The sequence below is a fragment of the Oncorhynchus kisutch genome, linkage group LG29 (assembly GCF_002021735.2).
Source record: "Oncorhynchus kisutch isolate 150728-3 linkage group LG29, Okis_V2, whole genome shotgun sequence".
NCBI lineage: Eukaryota > Metazoa > Chordata > Actinopteri > Salmoniformes > Salmonidae > Oncorhynchus > Oncorhynchus kisutch.
In genome coordinates this window covers 8,838,935-8,854,273 of record NC_034202.2, presented here as the reverse complement: position 1 = coordinate 8,854,273, position 15,339 = coordinate 8,838,935, and the positions used below count along the sequence as shown (strand labels likewise).

General features: G+C 42.9%; 1 protein-coding gene across 1 annotated transcript in view; it reads right to left on the bottom strand.

Moving 5' to 3' along the window:
• Nucleotides 1–11,355, bottom strand: part of fgfr1b (fibroblast growth factor receptor 1b) — a 31,587-nt gene extending 20,232 nt beyond the window's left edge. The window contains exon 1 of the mRNA XM_020466026.2: nucleotides 10,778–11,355. The gene's annotated coding sequence lies outside the window, so the exon portion shown is untranslated. The remainder of the gene's footprint in view (nucleotides 1–10,777) is intronic.
• Nucleotides 11,356–15,339: the final 3,984 nt, after the last annotated feature.

Genomic DNA, 15,339 nt, shown 5'->3' with positions numbered 1-15,339 from the left:
CATAATGAGATCTGTCCTTCGGAGCTGGCAGCCAGTGTGTGTGAGAGTGAGAGAGAGAGAGAATGGTGACCCAGAGAGGGAGGTATGTAACGGTGAAGAGTAGAGCGGGAGGTTTATGAAGACATCATTAATGCCCTTCATTAATGCCGCCCATAACTCAACCCCACACAAACATTAAAGACTCTCTTAAACGAATGAGTCTGTTTGCAGATTTATGAGTTTTATGGTGTAGCGTCTCCATCATACTGCTGGCTAGCTGACAGGAGAGCCCAGCACAGAGACACCCAAGCTGAGACAGAGTGAGGGAGTAAGAGAGAGAGATCTAGAACATTCTGAGTATGCAGGCTTTTGCTCCAACACTACCCCAGAGCATGGTAGGAGTAAAAACATGCAAATCCCCACCTTAGCGCTTCAGCAGGAGGGTTGATTAGCCATAGAAGCTAAAAGCTAGTTAACAGCTAACACACCCAGCTCTGTAAACCTCACTGTCGTAGTTATCACACCACCACCACCACCACAAAATCACCAGAGACACAATTAGAACAAAAATAAGAGTGGTTTCTCCCTGCTCTAGCCATGCTGTGTGGCTTCTTTAAATTCGAAAGGAACATTTCAGCAATTTAACAGAAACTCTTATACGAAGGGACTTGCTTTCAACTAGAGTAGGGAAGACAACGGCAATAAACACAAGTAAAAAATAACTTTAAGAGCAGTGATAATTATTCTGCAGATGCTGTTGAACTAAACACCATTGGCTCAGCATGTTGGTACTGTGTATAGCTTAGCGATGGACTGTTACAATGACTCCGGAGGTTTGATATGATTCTAAATTGATGGTCTGAGAGTAGCTACACACACACCCAGGGTGGTGTATAGTCGCTAGGCCAGGAATAGAGCATCACACTAGAGCTCTATCGAGGAGAGGGCCTCTACCTATTACCTATTGGAAACTTCTCCCCACTCCCATCTATCTCCCATGCCTTCCCCACACACACACATTCGGTCTAATATCTTCCTTCCTGCTTCCTCCCCCATACACCCCCCTCTTTCCCTCATCTGTTCTTCATCTCCTCCTCACCCCTAACCCACCCCCCACTCTCTTTCCCCTCTCATCCCTTTACTTAGATACAGTCTAGTTCTCGTAAGAATATATTTTTATTCTCCCTCTCTTTCTAGCAGATGTGACCTCTCCAGATTTCCCATTCCGGAAGCCCTCACCTACACACCACATTTTGCCTCAGATCCGGCCTGTTCCACCAGTCAACGTAACGCTGTCATAGTAACTATGTCAAAGTAACACACCATTTCTCGGTAGAGGCCCACGCCACCAGCAGACTGGAAAACAGATGGCGGTGTGTAAAGGGGAGCCATGACTAAGGATATGCTACCATTATCAAATCTGTTTTATTTTCCCCAAATTCTGTTTTCTCCGTTTAGTTTTTCCAGGTTGTTTGTTTTTTTCTTCAGGTTTTCGCTCTCAAAATTAAACTTTATTATTATTATTAGAAAAATAAAAAATAAATCAATTTTATGTTTTAAGTCCACAACAATGTTTAAACCACATCAAGAGACCACTTTATGTCGATGTTTAGTGTGTAGTTACTCTTTAGTTCCAGTGTACCTCGCAAGAGGCAGGTGTTTTTGTAGCGTGGTGGTAGCATGGTGTAGCGTGGTAGCATAGCAGTGGGAAGTAGGCAGTATAAAGCTCTCTCATCCATTTATATGCAGATGATACGGTCTTATACTCAGCTGGGCGCCTCCCCGGATTTTGTGTTAAATGCGCTACAACAAAGTTTTCTTAGTGTCCAACAATCTTTCTCTACCCCTAACCTTGTTCTGAACACCTCCAAAACAAAGGCCATGTGGTTCGGTAAGAAGAATGCCCCTCTTCCCACAGTTGAGGGTTTAGAGCTTGAGGTAGTCACCTCATACAAGTACTTGGGAGTATGGCTAGATGGCACACTGTCCTTCTCTCAGCACATATCAAAGCTGCAGGCTAAAGTTAAATCTAGGCTTGGTTTCCTCTATCATAATCGCTCCTCTTTCACCCCAGCTGCCAAACTAACCCTGATTCAGATGACCATCCTACCCATGTTAGATTACGGAGACAAAATGTATAGATCTGGAGGTAACGGTGCTCTCGAGCGGCTAGATGTCCTTTACCATTCAGCCATCAAATTTCCCACCAATGCTCCTTATAGGACACATCACTGCACTCTATACTCCTCTGTAAACTGGTCATCTCTGTATACCCGTCGCAAGACCCACTGGTTGATGCTTATTTATAAAACCCTCTTAGGCCTCACTCCCCCCTATCTGGGATATCCACTGCAGCCCTCATCCTCTACATTCAACACCTATTCTGCCAGTCACATTCTGTTAAAAACTTCTTATGGCTTGGGGGCAGTACTTTGACGTCTGGATGAGAAGCATGCCCAAAGTAAACAGCCTGTTACTCAGGCCCAGAAGCTAGGATATGCATATAATTGGTAGATTTTGATAGAAAATACTCCCAAGTTTCCAAAACTGTTAACATAATGTCTGTGAGTATATCAGAACTGACATGGCAGTGGAAAAATCAATCCAGGAAGTGTGATTTTTTTTTATGTGGGTAATTTCAATTGAATGCCTGTAGAGTATCTAATGGTTAGGACCCAGAATGCAGTTCCTATGGCTTCCACTAGTTGTCAACAGTCTTTAGACATTGTTTCAGGCTTGTTTTCTGAAAAATGAAGAAGAATGAGACCTTTCTCTCAGTGGACTGTAGAATCATGGAGTGCTGGTTTGCGCGCGTGATCGAGTGCGCGCTTTTTTTAGTTTTTTCTTTCTATGGAATACGCTATTGTCTGGTTGAAATATTATCGATTATTTAGACAATTGACATCCCGAAGATTAATTATAAACATTGTTTGACATGTTTAGACGAACTTTACCGGTACTATTAGGATGTATTCCTCTGAATGTTTTGACACTCTTTGAGCCAGTGGATTACTGAACAAAACGCACCAACAAAACTGAGTTTTTGGGATATAAAGAGGGACTTTGAGCAAAACAAACAATTATTGTGTAGCTGAGACTCTTGTGACTGCAACCATATGAAGATCTTCAAAGGTAAGTGATTAATTTTAATCGCTATTTCTGACTTTTGTAATTCCTTTACTTGGTTGGAAAATGTTTGTATGCTTTTGTAAGTGGGGCGCAGTCCACAGATAATCGCATGGTATGCTTTCACCTGTAAAGCCTTTTTGAAATCTGACAAAGCGGCTGGATTAACCTCTCTGGGATATGTGGGACGATAGCGTCCCACCTCGCCAACAGCCAGTGAAATTGCAGGGCGCCAAATACAAAAAAACAGAAATCCCATAATTGAAGTTCCTCAAACATACAAGTATTTTACACCATTTTAAAGATAAACTTGTTGTAAAGCCAGCCACCGTGTCCGATTTCAAAAAGGCTTTACGACGAAAGCACACCAAACGATAGTCACAGAGAAAACAGACATTTTTCCAGCCAAAGAGAGTCACAAAAAGCAGAAATAGAGCTAAAATGAATCACTAACCTTTGATGACCTTCATCAGCTGACACTCATAGGACTTCATGTTACACAATACATGTATGTTGAAGTCAGAAATAGCATTATAAATATTCACTTACCTTTGATGATCTTCATCAGAATGCACTCCCAGGAATCCCAGTTCCCCAATAAATGTTTGATTTGTTCGATTAAGTCCATCATTTATGTCCAAACACCTCCTTTTTGTTTGTGCGTTTAGTACACAATCCAAATTCCCGAGGCACGGGCACGTCCAGGTCGAAAGTTCAGACGGAAAGTCATATTACAGTTCGTAGAAACATGTCAAACGAAGTATAGAATCAATCTTTAGGATGTTTTTATCATAAATCTTCAATTATTTTTCAACCGGAGAATTCCTTTGCCTGTAGAAATGCGAAGGAACTCAGCTAACGCTCACGTGAGCGTGCATGATCAGCTCATGGCACTCTGCCAGACCCCTGACTCAATCAGCTCTCATTCCCCGCTCCTTCACAGTAGAAGCCTCAAACAATGTTCTAAAGACTGTTGACATCTAGTGGAAGCCTAGGGAAGTGCAATATGCCCCATAGACACTGTATATTCGATAGGCAATGACTTGAAAAACTACAAACCTCAGATTTCCAACTTCCTGGTTTGATTTTTTTCACAGGGTTTTGCCTGCCATATGAGTTCTGTTATACTCACAGACATCATTCAAACAGTTTCAGAAACTTCAGACTATTTTCTATCCAAATCTACTAATCATATGCATATATTAGCAACTGGGCCTGAGTAGCAGGCAGTTTACTCTGGGCACCTTATTCATCCAAGCTACTCCATACCGCCCCCCCAGTCCCAAAGAAGTTAACAAGAAGTTAATATTTAAGCCGATGTATAACACTTGTATTTTATGTTTATTATGGCTATTTCTGTATTTTGAATTTGGCGCTCTGCAATTTCACCGGATGTTGTCGAGGTGGGTAGCTAATGCCTGCGCCAGAAAGGTTCATGGTCCCCAAAGCAAACATGTCACTGGGTCGCTCCTCTTTTCAGTTCGCTGCAGCTAGCAACTGGAACGAACTGCAACAAACACTCAAACTGGACAGTTTTATCTCAATCTCTTCATTCAAAGATTCAAAGACTCCTGGGCCGGGTTATCCAGGAAGGATATTGACCTCACCCCGTCAGTAGAGGATGCCTGGTTGTTCTTTAAAAGTGCTTTCCTCACCATCTTAAATAAGCAAGCCCCGTTCAAAAAATGTAGAACTAAGAGCACATATAGCCCCTGGTTCACTCCTGACTTGACTGCCCTTGACCAGCACAAAAAACATCCTGTGGAGTACTGCATTAGCATCGAATAGCCCTCGCGATATGCAACTTTTCAGGGAAGTCAGGAACCAATATACACAGTCAGTTAGGAAAGCAAAGACTAGCTTTTCAAACAGAAAGTTGCATCCTGTAGCACTAATTCCAAAATGTTTTGGGACACTGTAAAGTCCATGGAGAATAAGAGCACCTCCTTCCAGCTTCCCACTGCACTGAGACTAGGAAACACTGTCAACACCGATAAATCCACGATAATTTCAAGAAGCATTTTTCTACGGCCGTCCATACTTTCCACCTGGCTACCCCTACCCCGGCCAACAGCTCTGCTCCCCACGAAGCAACTTGAGCTTCTGAGCTGGTCATTGGTCCTAAACGATATCATAACCGCCACCGATAAAAGACAGTACTGTGCAGCCGTCTTCATTGACCTGGCCAAGGCCTTCGACTCTGTCAATCACCGTATTCTTATTGGCAGACTCAATAGCCTTGGTTTCTCAAATTACTGACTCGCCTGGTTCACCAATTACTGTCAAATCTGAGGGCCTGTTTTCTGGACCTCTCTCTAGCAGTCTCTATGGGGGTGCCACAGTGTTCAATTCTCGGGCCGACACTTTTCTCTGTATACATCAATGATGTCGCTCTTGCTGCTGGTGATTGCGTAGAGGTGGATCAGAGAGATGACACCATTCTGTATACATCTAGCCCTTCTTTGGACACTGTTAACAAACCTCCAAACGAGATTCAAAGCCATACAACACTCCTTCCGTGGCCTCCAACTGCACATAAATGCATGCTCTTCAACCGATCTCTGTTTGCACCCACCCGCCCAACTAGCATCACTACTCTGGACGGTTCTGACTTAGAATATGTGAACAACTACAAATACCTAGGTGTCTGGTTAGACTGTAAACTCTCCTTCCAGACTCACATTAAGCAACTCCAATCCAAAATTATATCTAGAATAGTCTTTCTATTTCGCAACAAAGCCTCCTTCACTCATGCTGCCAAACATACCCTCGTAAAACTGACTATCCTACCGATTCTTGACTTCGGCGATGTTATATAAAAAATAGCCTCCAACACTCTACTCAGCAAATTGGATGTAGTCTATCACAGTGCCATCCGTTTTGTCACTAAAGCCCCATATACTACCCACCACTGTGACCTGTATGCTCTCGTTGGCTGGCCCTTGCTACGTATCCATCGCCAATCCCACTGGCTCCAGGTCATCTATAAGTCTTTGCTAGGTAAAGGACCTTATCTTAGCTCACTGGTCACCATAGCAACACCCACCTGTAGCACACGCTCCAGCAGGTATATTTCACTGGTCATCCCCAAAGCCAACACTTCCTTTGGCCGCCTTTCCTTACAGTTCTCTGTTGCAAATTACTGGAATGAATTGCAAAAGTCACTGAAGCTGGAGACATATCTCCCTCACTAACTATAAGCATCAGCTGTCAGAGCAGCTTACCGATCTCTGCACCTGTACACAACCCATCTGTAAATAGCCCACCCAACTACCTCATCCCCATATTATTTTTTGCTCTTTTGCACCCCAGTATCTCTGCTTGCACATCTATGACTCCAATTTTAATGCTAAATTGTAATTAATTTGCCACTATGGCCTATTTATTGCCTTACCGCCCTAATCTTACTACAATTGTACACACTGTATATAGATTTTTCTATTGTGTTAGTGACAATACGTTTGTTTATCCCATGTGTAACTCTGTCTTGCATTATCTTGGCCAGGTCGCAGTTGTAAATGAGAACTTGATCTCAACTGGCTTACCCGGTTAAATAAAGGTGAAAAAAATAAATAACACCACATTTACACTCTTACTGACAGTTGTGGCAGCTTTGTGTGCCTCTACCTTCTTGCCCTTTGTGCTGTTGTCTGTGCCCAATAATGTTTGTACCATGTTTTGTGCTGCTACCATGTTGTGTTGCTACCATGTTGTTATTATGTTGTGTTGGTACCATGCTGTGTTTTCATGTGTTGCTGCCTTGCTATGTTGTCATCTTTAGGTCTCTCTTTATGTAGTGTTGTCTCTCTTGTTGTGATGTGTGTTTTGTCCTATATGTATATTGTATTTGTTTTTAATTTTTAATCCCAGGCCCCCGTCCCCGCAGGAGGACTTTTGCTAATTAAATGAAGGTTAAATATAATTTGTTTTAAATAGCTTCTACCAAATAGCTGTAGGCTTAGTTTTATCACACGCACTTACAGCTGGGAAGGCAGCAATTTGGACAGCACGTGAGCCAAATATATATTCCATAGAAGGATTTTGGAACCTCTAACCCTGGCACTCTAACTGTTAAACTCATTAGTACACTAACAATGGCTGCCAGTCCTGACTTGAATGGGAACTGCCCATCTATGGATCATATATCTATGGTTGTTTGCAGCTGTCAGTTTGCCTTTCACAAATGTATAAAAACAATTGTGAGAAAAAAACACAGGCCTCCAATTTGGAAAGCAAATGCTTAATGCTGAAAAGAGTGAACTAATCTGTCTGTAGAAGCAAACTATTTTTTTCTCAGCAACTTTCAGCGATTCTGAGCAAACAGCACTTGAGATATTGGCACGAGCGCATCGGGCATTACTGGTGAGTGGCCTATGAATCATCTTCATCATTGGGTGAGTCAGTGTCACTGGAAAGTTTATTATGTAGCTTAATGTAGCCTACAGTGCATTTGGAAAGTATTCAGAAACCTTGACTTTTTCCACATTTTGTTGTTTCCGCATTATTCTAAATGTTTTCCCCCACCAATCTACACACAATATCCCATAATATCAAAGCAAAAATAGGTTTTTAGAAATTTGTGCAAATGTATAACAAATTTAAAGCTGAAATATTACGTTTACATAAGTAGTCAGACCCTTTACTCAGTACTTTGTTGAAGCACCTTCGGCAGCGATTACAGCCTCAAGTCTTCTTGGGTATGACTCTACAAGCTTGGCACACCTATATTTAGGGAGTTTCTCCCATTTTTCTCTGCAGATCCTCTCAAGCTCTGTCAGGTTGGATGGGGAGCATCACTGCACAGCTATTTTCAGGACTCTCCAGAGATGTTCAATCAGGTTCAAGTCTGGGCTCTGGCTGGGCCACTCAAGGACATTCAGAGATTTGCCCTGAAGCCACTCCTGCGTTGTCTTGGCTGTGTGCTTAGGGTCATTGTGTTGGAAGGTGTACGTTCGCCCCCCCAGTGCTTTGGTCAGCGAGGTGAGCAAGAGGTCCTGAGCGCTCTGGAGCAGGTTTTCATCAAGGACCTCTGTACATTTCTCCGTTCATCTTTCCCTTGATCATGACAAGTCTCCCACTCCCTGCTGCTGAAAAACATCACCACAGCATGATGCTGCCACCATGCTTCACCATAGGGATGGTGCCAGGTTTCCTCCAGACATGATGATTGGCATTCAGGCCAAAGAGTTCAATCTTGGTTTTATCAGAGCAGTGAATCTTGTTTCTCATGGTCTGAGAGTCTTTAGGTACTCTTTAGAAAACTTAAAGCGGGATGCCTTTTACTGAGGAGTGGCTTCCGCCTGGCCACTCTACCATAAAGTCCTGATTGGTGGAGTGCTGAAGTGATAGTTGTCCTTCTGGAAGGTTCTAACATCTCCACAGAGGAACTCTGAAGCTCTGTCAGAGTGACCATCGGGTTCTTGGTCACCTCGCTGACCAAGGCACGTCTCCCCTGATTGCTCAGTTTGGCCGGGCGGCCAGCTCTAGGAAGAGTCTTGGTGGCTCCAAACATCTTCCATTTAAGAATAATGGAGGCCACAGTTTTTGGGACCTTCAATGCTGCAGAAATGTTTTGGTACCATTTCCCAGATCTGTGCCTCGACACAATCCTGTCTCAGAGCTCTATGGACAACTCCTTCAGCCTCATGGGTTGGTTTTTGCTCTGACATGCACTGTCAACTGTGGGGCCTTATATGGACAGGTGTATGTCTTTCCAGATCATGTCGAATCAATTGAATTTACCACAGGTGGACTCCAATCAAGTTGCAGAAACATCAAGGAAACAGGATGCACCTGAGCTCAATGTTAATTCTCATAGCAAAAAGTCTGAATGCTTATGTAAGTAAGGTATCTGTTTTTTGCTAAAATTTCAACAAACTTTTTTGTTTTGTCATTATAGGGTATTGATGAGGAAAAATAGAATTTAAACAATTGTAGAATAAGGCTGTGAGAAAATGTGAAAAAGTCAAGGGGTATTTTCTGAAGGGTCTGTATATAGACGGGGATTCTGGTTGCCTCTTCAGAATGTTGCAATAAATACGAATCCCTCATGCATTCTGTTCATGTCTTATAATAAACTTGGACGAATTAATAAACGTTCAAACATTTAGTTGAATCCTTGCTAAGTTAGTCCCGTGTAGCTCAGTTGGTAGAGCATGGCACTTGCAGCGCTAGGTTATTCCCAAGGGGGACAAGTCTGAAAATGTATGGACTCAATACTGAAATCACTCTGGATAAGAACGTCTGCTAAATGACTAAAATGTTCAACATATTGTTGAATTCCATTATAATGTCTGGAGACAGAGAAGAGGACATGTTGAGAGTGGCACTGGATAACAGCTCACTCTTACCATACACTTCTATTTACCTCTCCACTCATATATATATATATATATATATATATATATATATATATATATATATATATATATATATATATATATATATAAAATTCTTTTTTTCTCTCTCTCTACTCTTCACCCATCTGTCTCTTGCTCCTCCCTGAATGAGGCATCTGATATAGAACAGCAATTACAAATTCGCTCCATTCACAAATGAGTCAGGAGGTCTAACACACACATTCACCGTCTCCCACTGTTACCCCGTTGAGTAAGATTTCCAATGTATTCATTATGCAAATACACTTGAAACTGAACTCTCATACCATGATTATCATTATCATCACCCTATATGTGCAGATATGAACATCCAAAGTTGTCCTCTGAACATAATGGTCCGGTTTCCCAGACAGAGATTAAGCTTCGTCCTGGCCTAACAATGCTCTGACGGAGGATCTCGATTGAAAGTGATTTTTAGTCGAGGACTAGCTTTAATCTCTGTCCAGGAAACGGGTCCAATAACTTTTTCAATGCCAACGGATCATGTGGCAATAGAACTAATTCAATTCCATTCTATTCGTCAGCCGGTGCCCGTTGGTTCCGCGAGTGAGTCACCGGTCAAGCGCGGTGAGTCAACAAAGATTGCACGCATCAGCCAGGTCTCATCAGACGTGACACGAGCGTCATTTACCGCACACCGACACATTTACAGCCACGTCTGCCGGACACAATGTCCCCGCGTTAGCAGTGTAACCTGTGACTGACTGCTTGTGCTGTGTTCTTCAGAGAGAGACGCTGGTCAAGTCTTGCGAACTGGACTCTACCCTCTGGTTTGTAAATGTGGTGACCTTTGTGTATATCTTATACATTATTAATGGCGCCTTCATAAGCCCTTTATAAGACATTATACGGCTATAAAGGGTGCATGCCATAGGATACGTGGATTAATGGTTGTAAGTCATTTGAAGCATTGTAGTTCGTGAAGGGTTCGTCCGTTTAACTGATAAATCAAGAGGAAACCCTCGGATATCCAACTCATTCCAAACAAACCCCTGGTTATTGCAGTTACATAGTTATTCAATAGGCTACCACATGCAGGGGCTCCTAAGTTCCATAGGCTATTTTTCTTATATAGGCTATGCATTTAAAATCTATATGAACATGCTTGACTAGGTACCCTACACCTACTTAATTTAAACGTAGCATTGTTTTTATCAAAAGAGCAATGATTCTGAAAAATAATGTACCAATGTTTACAGACCACAGAATGCAAGCTGCATGCAACATTGTGTGACTACAGTCTTGATATTTATTGGATTGCATTGGTGTCTCACCTGCGTTTCCGATCCTCGTGCAACTACCATCGAGGAGGTAGGATAGGAATTAAATGTCCGATTCCTTCGATGCCTTCAAGTTACAACTCCCGAAAAAACATCGGTATTTTTCCGAGTTCAAATAGAGTGGCGCGGCGAAGCCACGCGTAATGGACGTTGACTGCGGAGTATGTTGCGGTCTCTCTTTCTACCTTCCAACAAGTTTTAAAACGAAGACTTTCTGTTCGAATACAACAGCATTTAGTTGTTTATCCGTTTCAGTAAACTTGCAAATCTCGAAGCATTTTAGTTTAGTCCAAATGTGCCTATTCCTGCCTGGAGAAAACGTCGGAACTCCGACCGTTTTCTGTATTGTCTTGGAACAATCGGAAAAAATCGCGAAGAAAACGTTTGCACAAGCCTGCAACCTAATATTTTGCAGAAATGATATATATATATATTTTTTTAAAGTCAACAACGCAGAGATGTTCTGTATTTTGTGAATAGCATGTGAGGTGAAGTGGCTGGCAAATTCAATTAATATATTTCAGAGCAGCGAATTCTAACTCCCTGCAGGCTGCGTCTGTGACCTCCCAGAAAAACTTCTCACCGCGCAGTGTGTGCGTTGTGTGCGCGTGTTTTGGAGGGTGGGGGGTTACAGATCTGGGAGATTCTGAAGGAGACCTCCCCCTTCCCTGCTTGCCTCTGTCGCCCCACCCTCCGTCTCAATTGCAGGAACTCCAAATTATTTTTGCCTACACTGTAAACCTGTAGGTCTGTCCCAAATAAAACAAAGAGTTCTCTACTGACTTGACTGACCAAAACACGGCATCATTTGGAAATAGACAGTAACCTGTGTTTGTTTGTGTTTTGGCAACATTCTCATAGGCATTGATTAGTCATAGTTGTTGTCCACTGCATTTTTAACTATGATCTAACAGGGAAATTGCCTTCATATCTTGTTGGGAGGGAGAGCCCTGCTGTGTGAGTTGTGGGAGGAGGGGGGCTGACTGGCTAAGCAGTGATGTAACTGGGCCTGGTCTAAGTAGGTTGTACAGTTGATTAAAATAAGAGGAAAGCAATGCCGAGAGAGAAACGCACACTGTTATGTTTTGTCTGAGTCCATTTACAGGAAACCTTGGGATGGGATACTGTATGTTGGCTGGCTACAGTAGGAATGGCTGTTTTATAATTAGCAGTAAATGCTATTAGGCTGTGATGAATGGACTGTAAGGAGTGATAGAGATGTGATACAGACAGTAAACGCGGTCCTTACATTCAGTACATTGTGTGTGCGTGCGTGCGCGCGTGCGTGCGTGTGATGGATGAACTGTGAAGGGTGTTACAAGCTGTACTTCCTGGTGTTGTCAATAATGTCCAAATTTGAACTACTTTCCTAGCATACATTAGAGATCCCAAAGTGGAAAATAACCCAATAACATGTATTTATGGGGTACCTCATACAATCTATTCTATCTATCTGACTGTCTATCAGTCTGTCCGATAGTGTGCAAACTCCACTGAAGACAGGTTAGTGTGGTGCTATATAAGGAATACGCGCTGTATGCGCTATATAAGGAATACGCGCTGTATGCGCTGTGTAGTGCTATATAAGGAATACGCGCTGTATGCGCTATATAAGGAATACGCGCTGTATGCGCTATATAAGGAATACGCGCTGTATGCGCTATATAAGGAATACGCGCTGTATGCGCTATATAAGGAATACGCGCTGTATGCGCTGGGTAGCGCTATATAAGGAATACGCGCTGTATGCGCTGGGTAGCGCTATATAAGGAATACGCGCTATATAAGGAATACGCGCTATATAAGGAATACGCGCTATATAAGGAATACGCGCTATATAAGGAATACGCGCTGTATGCGCTGGGTAGCGCTATATAAGGAATACGCGCTATATAAGGAATACGAGCTATATAAGGAATACGCGCTATATAAGGAATACGCGCTGTATGCGCTGGGTAGCGCTATATAAGGAATACGCGCTGTATGCGCTGGGTAGCGCTATATAAGGAATACGCGCTGTATGCGCTGGGTAGCGCTATATAAGGAATACGCGCTATATAAGGAATACGCGCTATATAAGGAATACGCGCTGTATAAGGAATACGCGCTATATAAGGAATACGCGCTGTATGCGCTATATAAGGAATACGCGCTATATAAGGAATACGCGCTGTATGCGCTATATAAGGAATACGCGCTATATAAGGAATACGCGCTGTATGCGCTGGGTGGCGCTATATAAGGAATACGCGCTGTATGCGCTGGGTAGCGCTATATAAGGAATACGCGCTGTATGCGCTGGGTAGCGCTATAAGGAATACGCGCTATATAAGGAATACGCGCTATCTACAAATGCTTAATAAAAATGCAAGCAAACTAATAAAAAGCCCCTAAATTCAATAAATAAGCCTGCAGTTTTATTTGTATCCATAGGCTCTCAGTTGGATGGATTGCCACCATAGTCACAGATCGCTAACCTAGATCACATCGCTAAATGCCACACATGTTGCACTACAAAGCAGCACTCCTCACATTGTTCTGGTTAATCTGCTGTTAATGCAGACACAGAGTCTGCGCCCTGAGTGTGTGGCACACACACACACACACACACAGGGCCTGGTCCGAACTATGGCTTTTCTAAAAACACCTCATAAACCGAGAGCTTCTTTTCTCCTCTGGTGGCTGTGTGTGTGCAGAAGCAAGTGTGTATGCATGTGTGAGTTTGTGTGTGTGTCTGTGTAGGGTGGGGCATAGGCAGGGTAGGCGGGCAGCATTGCGGGCAGCATTGCGCCCAGACCACATCACATGTGTGAGCGGGGTGGCACATATGGAGCTGGTTGCTGCTGACGCCACATTGGGGGTGTATGTGGGGGAGTGGGAGGGGGGACTGGACGATGAGAAATGAGAATGAGGAGGGGAACAGGAGGTCCTAAACCAGTGGTTTATTTTTTTAAGCACAATTGTTTCTAGTTCCACCCCAGCCAGCACTGTCTCTAGCCCCGGAGACAATCAGCTTCACATACCATTAAGGAAACACTAACACCGTGTGTTTATCCTCTGGATTAGAGAATAAACAGCTCTGATTGCCTCGTTATTGCAGAGCCCCAAACACCCCTCTACTATATTTAAAAGGTGACCAGAGATCTGCCTCACTCACACACACACACACACACACACACACACACACACACACACACACACACACACAGAAATGTGTTGGTGGGTGGGCCTGCGGAAATTTGGGTGGGGGGGGGGACAGCTAACTTCTTGCAATTGTAGACATTTTGCAATGGGGTAAAGAGAAAAATGTGCCGTTTTATAGCTAATCTCATGCTATTCTACACATTTTGCCATGAGGCTGAGAGAACATTTAGCATTTTTTAAGCTAACTCAAGCACAAATATAGATGTGTTGACTTTGATAAAGGCGCTGGATTATGACCTGTCTTGTTGGCTAAATGAACAAATGAAGAAGGCAGTGGCATGGTGCATTTACAGCCAGGCCATCCGCGATACAAATCAGTCCCGGTCCGAGGACGGCGGGAGACGATGTGGAAACCGGCCACTCGGGGCAACAGTGAGTGCTGTTACCTTCAAGTAGGGTTTTCGTTTTGCTAGGTCATTGGGGGTGGAGATGGCATATGGTTGTAAGCCTATGGTTGTAAGCATGTGCCTCTGGTCCAAGGTTGCATGTTTAAATCCAGCAATAGAAAGTTGTTTTTGAGATGTTATTTTTAAGCCTATGTCAAACTTTATCTCTTACCTTAACCATCAAGAGTTAATGCCTAACCTTAACCATCAAGAGTTAATGCCTAACCTTAACCATCAAGAGTTAATGCCTAACCTTAACCATCAAGAGTTAATGCCTAACCTTAACCATCAAGAGTTAATGCCTAACCTTAACCATCAAGAGTTAATGCCTAACCTTAACCATCAAGAGTTAATGCCTAACCTTAACCATCAAGAGTTAATGCCTAACCTTAACCATCAAGAGTTAATGCCCAACCTTAAGATTTCAGAGTTAATACCTAAACGGAACCTTAAACACTGAAATTTGATGTTTGGAAGAAATTTGACATTTGAGAAACTTGGATGAGTGTCTAATTCTGACGTGAGACTGAGAGCTAGTTCTGCATATAGCCTTAGAAGCACAATGACATATGCCTCAATGCGGTCATATTCGTGCAGTGGAGGCTCTGAAAAGGAGGACCATCCTCTTCAGTGAATTTCATAAAAATAGCGAAACACTTCAAAAGTAATACTTTTTTTAGATAAAACTACAGTAAATATATTCACATGTCACCAAATAATGTCACCAAATAATAATACAGCAGTCTGTATGGTAGCACCATGTTGTAGCCGGAGGACAGCTAGCTTTCATCCTCCTCTGTGTACATTGACTTCAAGACAAAACCTAGGAGGCTCATGGTTCTCACCCCCTTCCATGGACTTACACAGCAATTATGACAACTTCCGGTGGATGTCCTCCAACCTATCACAGCTCTTGCAGCATGCTGAAATGTTGTCCACCCAATCAAAGGATCAGGAAATTAATCT